Consider the following 12,090-nt stretch of genomic DNA (forward strand, 5'->3'; position numbering starts at 1 on the left):
TTTCCCTTTCCCAGCCCTGTTCATGTCCCTTACACACTCACTCCTCTCCTCCTGGCTGGTTGCATCCTAAATAACGATGGCCTGGGACCCAACCCTTCTGCCCAATAATGAATCAATCTCCTCCTGCCTGAGAGCCCATCAAGACAGACACCTATGGCAGTGTCTTTGGACTTCATCAGAAAGAGCTGGGGGAAATGGCGGAAAGTGGGGCAAATTGTGTTCTTTGCATGTAGAATCATCTTCTTCATGTGGGCTTCTGTAACATACTGGCCTACTGTGCAGGCCTGGTGTTTGGTTCCTTAACAGCCAAAAACCAAGCAGCCATTTTCTTAGCTCAGAGCTGAGGGAGCGGAGCCAGCAGGCAGCCTTTAGGGTATATGGTGCCACCTGATTGGTCAATAGCCTTGGAGGAAGAAAGTGGGCGGAGCTAAGACAAGACGAGTAGACGAATTAAACATTTTAAGTCAGTTAGGATTTTGGATTTTGAAACTGTAGGAAGAAGGAAGGTTTGGGTTAGAAGTAAAAGTTCAGCTTGTGTTATATTCTTAAATAGTTACTTTGAGGAAGAACGATTGTTTTAAACAGACAGGAATCTGACATTTCACCGTCGGAAGCCCCTGGGGCAAAGTCCCACTCTCAGATTAAAAGGAAGGCAAAGATAGCAGTCTCCCTTTAAAGAAGCCTCCTGGCATGCCAGCCCCATGTCCCTTTCCACCATTCTCTCCCCAGGACACCCCCCCCCAACAGACCCTCCTCCCCTTCTGATGTCACGATTTCTCCCCCTCCACCCCCTTTTGCCTCCTGATGTCACAATGTCTTCCCAGGGGACAAAACTTGCCTCCTTCCGACCTCAGCCTCTACCTCATCGCTGCCTTTCCCTTTTCTTGAATTTATTAATTGGTAGAGTTTGTTATTTATGCATATTCTCATTATTATGCTGGCTTGAGGGTCCCCAAACCAGCTTTTCTCTATGAATTGCTTCTCTTCAGTATCAAGCTTCAACCTGCATTATATTTCTTGTGTAGTACCATCGAATTGTGCCGTTTTGTAAACTGCCATGAGTCGCCCTCGGGCTGAGAATGGCGGTATAGAAGCGTAGTAAATAAATAAACAAATAAATACCACCTTCAATAATATTTTGGATAAATTATTAGGGGAAGTTAAGATTAACATTAATAAAATGGAAGATAGAGAATGGCATGAAAAATGAACAAAATCTGGTTACCAGTATTAAAAAACAAAACACCAAAGTCAAGACAGTAAATAAAGAACAACGCTCAGAAACATCAGACAGCAAACCATCAAGTGCCGATTAACACCTCCCAAACAGAGGATGCCTCCATGCAACAAAGCCATGTTACCTCTATGTAGATACTCTCACTGATTGACTTTACATGATATGGAGCTTGCTAATTTGTAATATTCACACTTGCTTTAACGGAAAAGGGTTTCATCTCCTGCACTGACAGAACCTTTGCAGATGCCTGCTACAGATGCAGTGGAAACATCAGGAGAGAATGCAACTGGGACATGGCCATACAGGCCAAAAAACTCATAGCAACACAGTGATTCCAGCCATGAAAGCTTTCTACAACACATTACACTTCTAGTGCCATATATCCCTGTTGCAAAGAGTAGGTGACATGACTAGCCTATCCTTGTGCAAGCATCACTTTTTTGTCACAGGAACAATGGTTTCTGGAATTTGTATGGATGTTACAGGGGCAGGCAATTGGATATCATCAGGCCAAAGATTGCATTTTTCAGTTCTTTGGACTCAGGCTTTTTTTTGTTTTGTTTTGAAGGGATTTATACAAATCCTCATCTGATCAAATAGGACAGATGGCAAATGGGCTTGAAATGGCAACTGTGTACCCTAGAGATGGAGTCTAGGGGGTATTCACGGAAGACTATTGTTATCTTGAGGAGGCAAGCTAGGTGGGGTACACGGTCCTCCCATTTTTCTATACCCATTGCCCCTTTAAAAAAAATCCCTAAAGGAACGAAATCTGCTTTACAGGGAACATTGAAATTTTCTTCCTTTCTTATGCCTACTTTCATTGTTAAGAGTGAATTGGGATGGAATTAGAGGGCGTACAGCTGGCTGATGTAAAATGGATGTGATTAATTAGAAATGGCATTTTCCTTCTCCCAATTTTGGAAAATTCCTGAAAAACAGATCGGGACAGAATTTTCCCAAATAGCACACCCCTAACATAAACCCATGTTGGAAAGCATGCTCTCTGACATTGTATATGTTGTGGAAATTCAATAAAATACTTCTGTTAAAAAGGAAAAAGTGGAAAAAATAAAAACGGAAAGAGAAAAACGTCTCTTTTAAAATGTGTATTTATTAGAACTCTTTCAAAATAACATAAAAACAGGGGGAACATATCAGTGTATAGGAAAGTAGGAGATATAGGTGGGAAGTGGTTGCAGGGAGGAATAGGGAGTAGGTAAGGGAGGGTAGGATGGGGGTAGGATTGGAGCAAAGGATTGGATTTGGGTTGGGAAGGTTAGGGTGATGAGGGGCTTAGGTTGGGGTAGGAAAGTTTGGTTTGTTTTCCAGAGAATTGATCAATTTTCTTATTTTTTAGTATTTCTTAGGTGTTGTTGGAAGGTGTCATAAAAAAAGGGCTAGTAGCAAATCCCATGACCAGTGGAGGTAAAGAGAAAGATCCACAGCAGGAGCCCCCCACCAACCCAAGACTGAAAAGCCAAAGGTCACCACGCCCATGGCCCCAATCCATAGAGAATAGGGATCTCTGTGCTGGGTTTGCCTACCGGTTGGCCAAGGTAGAAGAGACCGAAGTAAGGAGGCAGCAGTCCTTCCTGCAGAAACTGCCTTCAAGTGCTGAGCAATGGAGCCCAGCAAAGATTATTTCCCCTTTAAAATATATTTATTGATAGTGTTTGTTATTTCTTCTTATTCTCATTATTATTTTTGTCTATTTTTAGAAATTCTAAGGAGAAAGGTCCAAGACCAGCGGAGGAAAAGAGGAAGATCCACAGCAGGAGCCCTCCACCAACTCAAGACTGAAAAGCCAATGGTCACCACCCCCACGGCCCTAGTCCATGGAGAATAGGGATTTCCGTAATGTGTTTGCACACCGGCTGGCCAAGGTTGAAGAGCCCGAAGTAAGGAGGCAGCAGCCATCCTGCTTAAGCTGCCTCCGAGTGGTGCCCAGCGAAGATTATTCCCTTTTTTGAATATATTATGTTTGTTATAGATTCTTATTCTCATTATTATTTTTGTCTATTTTTAGTAAATTGATTTTTAGTATTTGTAGAGTTTTGAATATTCATTGTTTTGATTTATTTAAGGGGCCTTGAATGGGAAGACACCTCCATCCCCTGGCCAGTATGGCCCATCCATCCGCAACACCAGTGACCGAGCAGACAGTGGTATCCCATGTGGGAAGTCGCTGCACACAAAGCTGCACAAGAAGAAATTCTAAGGAGAAAGGTCCAAGACCAGCGGAGGAAAAGAGGAAGATCCACAGCAGGAGCCCTCCACCAACTCAAGACTGAAAAGCCAATGGTCACCACCCCCACGGCCCTAGTCCATGGAGAATAGGGATTTCCGTAATGTGTTTGCACACCGGCTGGCCAAGGTTGAAGAGCCCGAAGTAAGGAGGCAGCAGCCATCCTGCTTAAGCTGCCTCCGAGTGGTGCCCAGCGAAGATTATTCCCTTTTTTGAATATATTATGTTTGTTATAGATTCTTATTCTCATTATTATTTTTGTCTATTTTTAGTAAATTGATTTTTAGTATTTGTAGAGTTTTGAATATTCATTGTTTTGATTTATTTAAGGGGCCTTGAATGGGAAGACACCTCCATCCCCTGGCCAGTATGGCCCATCCATCCGCAACACCAGTGACCGAGCAGACAGTGGTATCCCATGTGGGAAGTCGCTGCACACAAAGCTGCACAAGAAGAAATTCTAAGGAGAAAGGTCCAAGACCAGCGGAGGAAAAGAGGAAGATCCACAGCAGGAGCCCTCCACCAACTCAAGACTGAAAAGCCAATGGTCACCACCCCCACGGCCCTAGTCCATGGAGAATAGGGATTTCCGTAGTGTGTTTGCACACCGGCTGGCCAAGGTTGAAGAGCCCGAAGTAAGGAGGCAGCAGCCATCCTGCTTAAGCTGCCTCCGAGTGGTGCCCAGCGAAGATTATTCCCTTTTTTGAATATATTATGTTTGTTATAGATTCTTATTCCCATTATTATTTTTGTCTGTTTTTAGTAAATTTATTTGTAGTATTTGTTAGAGTTTTGAATATTCATTGTTTTCTTTTGTTTCTGAAATATAGAATACATTTATTTCATTTTTTTTTAGTTTTATTCATTTTTTGTATTTATTAAATTAAATATAATTATAATAAACTGAAGGTATGTATGTGACAATGTCTGTGGTTCCCACTTCCAGAGATGCCCCTGACCCCCACTGATTATAGATCAGGACCAGGTTTGACACAGACCCCATATGACCAACAGAAAATACTAGAGAGGTTTTGGGGGGGAGGGGGCTTGACATGTTCTTTGAGAAGTATCAAGGATGTCAACTGACCTTTGCAAATTTCCAACTGAACATTGCTTGACAAACTCTCCCTCTTACATGGAATCGGGGGGGGGGGGGGTAAAGGAAACACTGAGCAGAATGTTGGGCTGATTATCTAGCTCAATGAAATCCCACAAGGGGCTAATAAACCCTGTAAGTAAACTGTGAAAATGTGTTTGGACACCAGCAAGAAGGCAAGAAGTTACATCAGACTGCTTAGAAAAACAACCCTGTACTGAATATTCCTTTGTCATCAGCCCTCCAAAATATTTTATCTACTTGCTTTTTTAAAAAAGTGAAAATATGCCTGCACAGTCTTGGCCTAGTATAATGTTGTGGGTAGATAGTTTGACATGGGAGGTTGTCCACTATCTCGGACAGGCTTGTGTGTCAAGGTGTCTTTCCACTTCTTTGTACAAACTTGCTCTTTTTACTATTACTACTGTGAAGGAGTAGAATTTTCATTATGATTTGATGAGCTAACAGTGTTAACAAGGACATTTGTTAAGGGAATGAACAAAACTATCTAGTAGAAGTTTTTTCCTCCCTCTTGGATGCATGCTATGTGCCTTCAAGTTGTCTGTTGACTTACGGTGACCCCATGAATTTCACAAGGTTTTCTTAGGAAAGGAATACTCAGAGGTGATTTTGCCAGTTCCTACCTCTGAAATATAGCTGAACTTCAAACTTTTTAGCATTCATATTAAATATAGCTTCACTTTAACCTTTTTATAATCCACATTTTATCCCATGATATCACGATTGTGCCATATTCGTCATAATCACCACTATCCTCATCACCACCTAACATCTTCACTATCACAGATGCAAGGTTGTTGGCTTCAAAGCAGGCTGTGACTTCCATGTGCATTTACCATGGTCTAAAGTCATACCAGGGAGTCCCCGGTGGTGCAATGGGTTAAACCACTGAGCTGTTGAGCTTGTCGACCGAAAGGTCGCAGGTTTGAATCCGGGGAGCGGCATGAGCTTCTGCTGTCAGCCCCAGCCTTTGCCAACCTAGCAGTTTGAAAACATGCAAATGTGAGTAGATCAATAGGTACCTCTCAGGTGGGAAGTTAATGGCGCTCCATGCAGTCTTGCTGGCCACATGACCTTGGAGGTGTCTAAGGACAATGCCGGCCTCTTCGGCTTAGAAATGGAGATGAGCACCACACTCCAGAGTCGGACATGACTGGACTTAATGTCAGGGGAAAACCTTTACCTTTACCCTTAAAGTCATACCAACAATTAAAATAAAACAACAATCAGGACCCAGATATGGTAACATAGTCCAAATATAAATTTGTAAATATAAGCCCCTTTTATAACACTGGAACAAGGGTCATTAGTCCCAAAACAATTTGCCAACTTCTAGATAGGTTTTTGTACAGAAGTGTATCACTGTGGGAAGAGTGCCACGGTCATGATTCTCTTGCCTCTGCTCTTCCAGGCAGCCGCCGCAGCGCTCAAGACCCTCTTCCTCTTCCTCTGAGGAAGAAGAAGAAAGGGGAGATGAGAAAAAGGGGAAAGTGGGAGAGACTGAAACAGGGAGAAAGAGAAAGAGCTTGAGTGGGAGACAGACAGAACATTTTGTGCAGCAATGTCGAGAGCTCTTTGGTATACAATTGAGCATACCTTTGCCCCAAAATTTGTTAACTCGTGAGGGGCAAAACCTAACCTACTAACTGTGTGGCCAAATCTGCTAAGCCAAGATGACCACTCTTTGTGGTTTTCTTGTTCTAGAAGGCATAGGGCTGGGAGTCTGTGTGGTTGCATTTGTCTTATTTTGTACCACCAATTGATCTGCCTCTTCAGAATTGTGGTGGAGATTGGGGGTACTCCCGTCTCTGCTCTCACTGCAGCTGACAGGGATGATCTCTCCACACCTAAGCCAATTTTCAGGTGGCGCAGTTGGAATCTCTCTACCAGTAAAGGGTCTTGCTCACCCCATATTTCAGCTCCATACAAAGCGATGGGGAACACCTTTGCCTTAAGAACCTTCAGAAAGGGGCGCAGAGAGCCCGGGTAATTGTGGTTGCATAATTTATGAATTGCCTGTGCAGCATTATCAGCTTTTGCAATACTTAGTTTTAGATGTTGGGTCCATGCCCCTGATGCCGCAAAATGAAGACCTAAGTATTTAAATGTCCTCACTTGCTCCACTTTGTGCCCGTCAAGGTGCCAGTTGGAAGCCTTAGCTTTCTTACCAAAAACCATTATTTTGGATTTTTCTTTACTTATAGTGAGGGCATTTTCAGTACAATATTGGCTAAGTTTTTGCAGGGACCTCCTTAACCCGATTGGGGTGGTGGATAACAATACTATGTCATCTGCATATATCAAGATATTTGTCTCCCTATCCATAATCTTTGGACTGTGACATTCTTTCATATTCAAATATTCCACAATATCATTAATATAAAAATTAAAACAGAACGGAGCCAACAAACATCCCTGTCTCACACCCCTAGTTGTGGGTATTCCATTGGAGACTGCCCCACCAGATAGAACAAAAGGAGCTCTGCGTTAGCAGCCAAGACTGATTCCACTGAGAGGGAGGTCTCCTCCTTGGCAGGCCAGATAAATGCCCTCAGCGGGCCACATCTAGTCCCCAGGCTGCAGTTTGAGGACCCCTGTTCTAATGGGAGCATTCCTAAAAAAAGAAAGGCAAAGGCTTACTTGTAATAAACAGCATTACAAATCACCTAACCTGGGCATTGCAGTTATTGGTTTAGAAAGTATCTCTTTGGGTTTGGAGACCGCCATTTTTCCTGGGGTTGAGATCTCCATTTTGGAATCTCCCCTGCCTCCTTCAGTAGAGAAAAGAGCCTCAGATGTGCTGTTGGTCAGGCAGGTAGCTCTGAAAAACCATTGTGAGAACAATTGAGTTATAGATAGGTTAATTGAGAATTGAGTAACTGAATTATATAGATAGAAAGATAGAAGCATCCCCTGTTTGGGTATCAGCCAGCACGTCAACGACTTAAATCAAGACATAGTTTTCTTAGAACTACAGAGACACTCGCTGGAACACCCCAGCAAGCGAGAGTCCAAAAGTGGCAGGCCCAAACCCAGCACCTCAATTCATGGGTGATACCAGATGAGAGACTCCCCCCTGGGCACTCAGAAGACTGGGCGACTTGGAAGGCGCTGAACAGATTGTGCTCTGGCACCACGAGATGCAGAGCCAATCTTAAGAAATGGGGCTACAGGGTGGAATCCTCGGCATGCGAGTGCGGAGAAGAACAAACCACTGACCACCTGCTGCAATGCACCCTGAGCCCTGCCATATGCACGATGGAGGACCTTCTTGCGGCAACCCCAGAGGCACTCCAAGTGGCCAGATACTGGTCAAAGGACATTTAACCAAATACCAAATTTACAAAATCTGTGTGGTTTTTTTCTTTCCTTTTTTTTTCTTTTTTTTCTTTTTCTTTTCAATCTCTGTGTTTGTTTTGCTCTGTTAGAATTGTAATACAATGGTTGCTGATGACACGATAAATAAATAGAAGCATATTGAGATAATATTGGGTACTGAGATATAGAGAAGCCTATTGAGATACTATAGATATTGAGAAAAGAAATTGAGTTATTGAGAAATAGAGAGAAATAGTTATTGAGTACTATTGAGCATTACTTCATCTCCAACGCTAACCTTGAGCTTAGATAGTGGAAGACCTGTTCTTTCTAACCATAGCAGCTCAGGGTTAGGGTGAAAGTCCCAGGATTTTTTCTACCATTTGGGTAAAAGTTGCCTCAGTAACTGAAGGAAAAGGAAAGAAAGATCATCTCTATGGTTTCTCAGATTGACTGTTTGTGTTGTAACTTCTTCAAGCTGTGCCAAGTCCGCCAAGGACTTTGGAAATAAATATTCTGTTTGATGTTCCAAACCTGAAGTGGCCTCAGTTGCTGAGAATTTTTGAGCCTCTAAAGAAAGACCCCCCCCCCCCCCGCAGTCCTTCCAGATAAAGAGAGAAGCACATCTTTGTTTTAATTTTATAGCGTCTAGGTGTGACGGCACAACCTGAGCTAGATAAAAAAGGAACAAAATGGTTTAAAAGCTAGCATAGCATAGTTTTTGGAAGATGTCATTTCACAAGGACTTTAGCCTCCTCTACCAAGGAGCACTGGTACATATGAAATGAAAAATCTATTGAAATGGCTTAGTCCTCGTAATAAAGGCTGTTTTTCCCTATGGTTCTTTCTTTCTCTATTATTCTCATTTGGGTTAAAGCCTTTATAGTCCTGAGTATTTCCTCTTCATCTTCCTTGAAGTATTCTACACATATTAATAAAATTATGTTTATATCCATGGAATGATTTTCTTCTCCACTAGCCAAGAAGCGGTCATTTGTGACAATGAGAGGAACATGATTAAGAAAAATAAATTTCCAATTATTCTCTGTGTTCCTTGTTCAGTTAGACAAGCAGGTGCACTCCCTCACTCCCTAAAATTCTTTCAGCCATGGGTAAGCAAACTTGCAGATAGATAAGCCACAGCTCAGGGTCAGACATTTCAACAGAATCATTCATAGGCTTTGACGTTAGAAACAGAAGAACCAACCAGAAGTTGCTTACATGTTGTTTTTACCAGTTTGATATAAAAACTTGTTAAGTGCGCCACAAAGGGGGGCAGTTCTTTGTTCTTTGACCTGGATGGTCAAGGAATGTTCATCTCAATGTTGACCAACTTGAAAAAAAGCCTTGTTGAAAAACCAAATCGGAAACTCATCTCCTGCCTGCCCTCTGGGCCCGTCACCCTAGATTCCCAGTCTCTAACAACAACACCGAGAAGGTCATTACTTCAAGGGTTACTTGTTAAGTCAAATGTGGTTAGATTTCTTTTGAGAAGTGAAAACGAAAACCTTCCCCAAATTAAGGAGGTCCCCAATCTTCATTCCTCTTTTGAGTTCGTTTATGGAACTAATGGACTCTTAGGGCCTGACCAGCTGAAATATTGGGATGGGTTCTGCAGAGAGGCTAAAATGGCAATCTGAGCTGCTTGTCTTCTCTGTGCCCACTACACCCTTCTGGATTCATGAAACACTAAGAGAAAATGTGGATAATTCATTGCTTTCTTTTCTTCCTAGCTGAATTTATGCTGGCTTGAGGGTTTTCTCTAGGAATTGCTTCTCTTCGGTATCAAGCTTTAACCTGCATTATAGTTCCTGTGTAGAACCGCCTTCAGTGAAATTTTGGATAAATAATTAGGAGAAATTAAGATTAATATTATTATTATGAAAAATAGAGTAGAGGATAATTTATTAGTGAAATAATTACATGGAGGTATTGTGTAAACCTCTGTGTCTTGAAGATTGGAGGGAGGGTGAATGGGACAAAGCAAGATTGTGAATTGCGATTTGCTGCTGTACTGTGACATGGTACAAAATCTGGAAGTTCAATAAATATTACTATTGAAAAATAAAAGTAAAAGAGAAAGACAAGATTCTTCCTAAGTGACTATGGCCTGGCATCCAACCCTTCTGTTCAGTAATGAATTAATCTCCTCCTGCCTGAGGGCCCATCAAGACAGGCACCTATGGCAGTGTCTTTGGACTACATCAGAAAGAGTTGGGGAAAATGGGGGAAATTGTGTTCTTTGCATGTAGAATCATCTTCTTTGTGTGGGCTTCTGTAACCTACTGGCCTACTGTGCAGGGCTGTAGTTTGGTTCCTTAAAGGCCAAAAGCCAAGCAGCCATTTTCTTAGCTCAGAGCTGAGGGAGCAGAGCCAGCAGGCAGCCTTTAGGGTATGTGGCGCCACCTGATTGGTCAATAGCCTTGGAGGAAGAAAGTGGGTGAAACTAAGACAAGGCCAGGAGAAAAAGGAACAATTTTAAGTCAGTTAGGCAGCGTGTATTAAACTTTAAGAAAAATAAAGGGGACAGAATCCCTTACAGTTGAGTGACACATAGTGCCAGGCATGTAGCCGGGGGGGGGGGGGGGGGCTTGTGGGGCTTCAGCCCCCCCCCCCCCCCTGAAATTCTCATGGTGGTCCGCGAGAAGGCCTTACTGGTACATTATTTAAACTGTTATGTTAATTCATATCATGATCTGATCACCATTCTCAATATATCCCTTATGTATGGGGGCATTGGGGTAACGATACAAAAGGGTAGACCCTCTTTCACTCAGACTCAGCCCCCCCGAACCAAACTCAGCCCCCCCCCCCAAAACAAAAACAAAATCCTGGCTATGAGCCTGCATAGCGCGCTATTCCTAACAGCTATTAGGGTAACTGTTACGGCTTCCATCTTTAAAGAAGATGGAGAATTTATTTACCCCCATCACACACGATCACCTCTTCCTGCCTCTAGCTCAGCTATCTATCCCAAAGCACCGTTCTTAAGACAGACACCACTCTTTTACCTTTCTTCTCAATCCTGTTACACTAGAGGAGATCCAAGGCACCATTCTAACTTTCTAAATATTACATTAAATATAAATATAATAAAAGTGAATGTATGCATCTATGTATGTATGTGGCAATGTCTGTGGTTCCCACTTCCAGAGATGACCGTGACTCCCACCGATTATGGATCAGGACCAGGTTTGGCACACAGAACCCACATGACCAACAGAAAATATTAGAGGGATTTTTTTGGGGAGAGGGGATTGACCTTGATTTTGGGGAGTTGTAATTCAACCGCATCTGGACCAAACTTGGCACACAGACCCAATTTGGCCAACTGTGAATCCTGATATTGGATAATCACTGGTCACATCACCAAGTGGACAATTATGAGTTGTTAGGATCATAACCTATTGCATTAGGACCAATTGGGAAAACCACAATCTTTCAATCTTTTAAGAAAAGAAATGGTGTCCACATGGTTTATGCTTGGCAAATGGTTTTGAACTCTTGGATTGATTTCCTAGTGACTCTTAACAATTAACAATGAACGGTGCTCCATGCAGTCATGCCGACCACATGACCTTGGAGGTGTCTACGGACAATGCTGGCTCTTCAGTTTAGAAATGGAGATGAGCACTACACCCCAGAGTCAGTCATGACTGGACTTAATGTCACCTTTACCTTAACAATTAGGAACAGAGAATATGCCAATACACAAAGCATATATATATATATATATATATATATATGGTAGATCTGCAGAAGTATTATATAATACTCAAAATATATCTAATCTCCCATAAATGTCTTGTACCTATTTCATGCTCTCAGAAGACAAAATTCAAGTTAGATTTCTTTAAAATAGCTTGTTTTATTCACAACTTAGAATCATAGACTTGGAACCTCATGGGCCATCCAATCATAGACTTGGACCTCATGGGCCATCCAGTCCAACCCCCTGCCAAGAAACAGGAAAACTGCATTCAAAGCACCCCCCACAGATAGCCGTTCAGCCTCTGTTTAAAAGCTTCCAAAGAAGGAGCCTCCACCATACTCCGGGGCAGAGAGTTCCACTGTTGAACAGCTCTCACAGTCTTCCTAATGTTCAGATGGAATCTCCCTTCTTGCAGAACCGCCTTCAGTGAAATTTTGGTTAAATAATTAGGGGAATTC

The 12,090-nt window shown here is 42.4% G+C and overlaps 1 long non-coding RNA gene across 2 annotated transcripts in view; it reads right to left on the reverse strand.

Moving 5' to 3' along the window:
* The window catches only part of LOC137095777 (uncharacterized), an 82,314-nt gene that overhangs the window by 11,102 nt on the left and 59,122 nt on the right, over window positions 1–12,090 (reverse strand). The window lies entirely within an intron of this gene.

This window comes from Anolis sagrei (genome assembly GCF_037176765.1).
Source record: "Anolis sagrei isolate rAnoSag1 chromosome 6 unlocalized genomic scaffold, rAnoSag1.mat SUPER_6_unloc_1, whole genome shotgun sequence".
NCBI classification, from domain to species: Eukaryota; Metazoa; Chordata; class Lepidosauria; order Squamata; family Dactyloidae; genus Anolis; species Anolis sagrei.